Below are 3,406 nucleotides of genomic sequence, written 5' to 3'. Positions count from 1 at the left end.
TTCTTGTGGTGATGACTTCCAGATTTTGGGGAATAATAGATGTTGAATTTTAGAAGTTATTGAATTGTCTTTTTATTAATGAGTTTAAGTCTTCCGCATTACTTTCTGTTGATATTAAATTGAAATGTTAAGGTTTAGATTGGTTGGTTCGCTCACATAGGAGGGTAAGTGTGGGTGCCAGTCGCGGCCCGGTTTTGGGTCGTGACAAGAGCAATTCCCTGAAATACACAAAAGAAATATGTTTAAAAAAATGCATTTATAATCATGATAAATAAAAATAATCCTACAAGTAACAGAGAGATTTGAATCTATTAATGTTAAAATTGCATTATAATTTTATATTGAAATTTAAACATCAGATTTTAATTTTAGACATTCAAAATTTTGGATGTGACTTTGAGTTAATTAATACCATTCTTTATTATTTTAGTTAGACAATTATTTATATCTCAATATCAACAAGAGTATAATAGAAATATTTTGGGTAAACTTATAAATCAAACACAAGATTAAGTGGAAGCAATGAACCATACGTACACTCGATAAAAAAATAATTTCTTTATTGTTAATCCATTTATTAGTGAATTTTTGTTTGCACATATATAATCATACCATGTCATCTTTTGAGTAGAAAAACTTAATTTATTACAACAATAAATTCAGATCACATTTTTACAAAAAAAAAATATCCTGTTAATTATTAGTATTGCTATATGATTTGACTTGTTGAATTCATATTAATAATTGATGTTGATTTTTCTAAACGGTTCATTAAGAATTCTTTAATTCATTCTTACTAGGTGCACAATTCAACATAATTAACCATCTCATTTTAAACTGTGATAAATATTATGGAAAAAATAAAATAATACAAGAAAACTCTTTTAAACATGAAGAGATAAATATATTAATTCATCCTTCCACAACACATTATACATCTATGAAAAAAATAAGCACAACAACATTTGCCTTTTTTGCACACTGTTGCAGAGCAATTTTCTGAAATACACGAAAAAAAAATATGTTATACACATTTTTTTTAAAAAGTTATAAAATTATATATATCTCAATCAATAAAAAAAATTAAAAGTTATATATGAAAATTTTAATAGTAAACATACTTGTTTTTCTCATGGCAGTGCTACGACTTGGAAAAAATAATTCAAATGTTATTGGTTGAGGTGCAAATAATGGCTCTTGAGTAGCATGAATTGATGGTGTATAAAGAACAAACATGATAAAAATCATGCATATTATAGCATTCTTTGATTTTTCCATCTCAAATAAATATTAATTTAGAGGTGTTTGTAGGTACTTGATAATGGTTCCTTTTATAGTGAAAATACATAGAAATTTTCAAAGGGAGTTGTTACATATAATAATTAGTATGCATTTAAAGGAGATTACAAAAATTAACTATAGTTATATAAACAAACATTAACTTGGTCAAAGTTTCTTGGTGTATCAATTTTCATACTATCATTTATGTCTTGTCGTTATCAAGTTTAATAGTTATACCCTTTAATTTTATTATTTTTCTTAATTGACTAAAATTATTCAGTTTCAATTAAAATTATCTGATTATTTCAATTCAATCCACTAAATTAAGCAATACTCATAAAAGAAAAGATTCATTTATGTTATCTGTTAAAAGGTTGGCTTATCTATGTCATTTTCCTTTTGAGAAAGATCTCATTCGTATCACATTTTCTCATTCGTATCACATTTGCTTATTGAAAACACTTAATTCCTGTTTTATAGAACCATTTAATAGACGTGACTAATCAAAATTCAGCCACATCATAAGGCATAAAAATATTGATCCGTCATTTTCAATTTGTTTGTCTTACTTTTATTTTTTATTTATTTCAAAAAGATTTTTTCTTTCCTTTTTTTAACAATTTTTTAATCTAAAATTTCCATGATTACTTGTTTTTTTTCATTTTTTACTTGTTTTTTTCATGGTAATGCTACGACTTTGGAAAAAATAAATCAAATGTTGTTGTTGGTTGAGGTGCAAATAATGGCTCTTGTGTAGCATGAATTAATGGTGAATAAAAATTATGCATATTATAGCATTCTTTGATTTTTCCATCTCAAATAATTATTTACTTAGAGGAGTTTAATTTGTAGGTACTTGATAAATGATAATGGATCCTTTTATGCTGAAAATACAACAGATTTTCAAAGTAAGTTGTTCCACATAATAATTAGTATGCCTTAAAAGAAAGATTACAAAAATTGGTCAAAGTTTCTTGTAAAATAAAGGGAAAAAGAAATAAGTACCCTTCAAATTATATTTGAAATTTCATCGACATACTTAAACTTAACTAGGGGTTTATTATTCCTGTAATTTATGATTTCATGTCAAATGCTATGAACATAATTTTCAAGTTTTAAAGGGTGTTTGAATTGACTTAAAAGTAGGTCAATTTTTAACTCCAAAAAGTGTCTGACAAATATAAAAAATAATTTAAAATAGGAAGTGTTTGGCAAGGTCAAAAATAACTTAAAATAAGTTAAAAATTAAAAATAGATCTCCCCTTACTTTTGATTTTTTAATTTAAAATCATCTCAATATGACTATTTAATTTTGACTTAAATTTTTTAAGTCAAATCCAGAAAGACATTGTGACTATTTGTTTGATATTGTTTGACCTTTATATTAAAAATAATTATTTAAGTTGTCCAAATTATGAAATTAAGACTATTTTATTATAATTGATTGGATGACCATTAATATTCGGTAACTCAATAGATCTCCCAACATTCATGTTTTTACTTACATGCCCTTAAAAATACATAAATAAATAAAATAATTTTACTATATCATTCCTGATTATTATAAATCATAATAAATATTAGAAAATGAAAAGTACTTGATAATAAAGGTAACGGGGCATAAAATGATGCTTTATCGGTTTCAATTTGTTTATCTTACTTTTCTTTTAATATATTTCAAAAAGAATTTTTCTTTTCCTCTTTAGCAATTTCTCAATTTCAATTTTCCTCGTGATATGTCTAAGAACTCCATGATTAAAACACATATTGGTACATTGTACACATCTAATTTAAGACTACAAAATTCAAAAAAAAAAAATTACTTTCCTAAACTATGTGTCAAGCCAAAATCAGAGAGGTGAGTAAGTCATCTCTTGATTTTTCAAATTGAACAAATCTCTGTAAGTATAGTGGACAGTAGCGAAGCCATAAATTTGAGGTATGCATATTTGTTACTAATAACATTTTACCCTACATAATTTTTCAGTGAAGAGTGTGCAACGAACCACCCTTTGCCTAAGATGCCTCCGTTTTGATAGTGGACAAGTAAAAATGGGACGGAGAGAGTAAATGTTTTTAACTTTTTTTTTTTTTGGTTGAGGTTTTTTTTTTTTTTTTTTTTTTT

General features: G+C 25.4%; 1 long non-coding RNA gene across 1 annotated transcript; it reads right to left on the bottom strand.

Annotated features, from left to right (window-relative positions):
* Positions 1-866: 866 nt before the first annotated feature.
* LOC107031994 lies at positions 867-1,301 on the bottom strand. The gene is made up of 2 exons (XR_001458305.2): positions 1,122-1,301; positions 867-999 (listed from the first exon to the last, which is right to left on the bottom strand). It is a non-coding gene; the product is annotated as an uncharacterized LOC107031994 (long non-coding RNA).
* Positions 1,302-3,406: the final 2,105 nt, after the last annotated feature.

The sequence above is a fragment of the Solanum pennellii genome, chromosome 1, assembly GCF_001406875.1.
Source record: "Solanum pennellii chromosome 1, SPENNV200".
Lineage (NCBI taxonomy): Eukaryota > Viridiplantae > Streptophyta > Magnoliopsida > Solanales > Solanaceae > Solanum > Solanum pennellii.
Note: the sequence above shows the minus strand (reverse complement) of the source record. Positions and strands in the feature narration are given on the sequence as shown.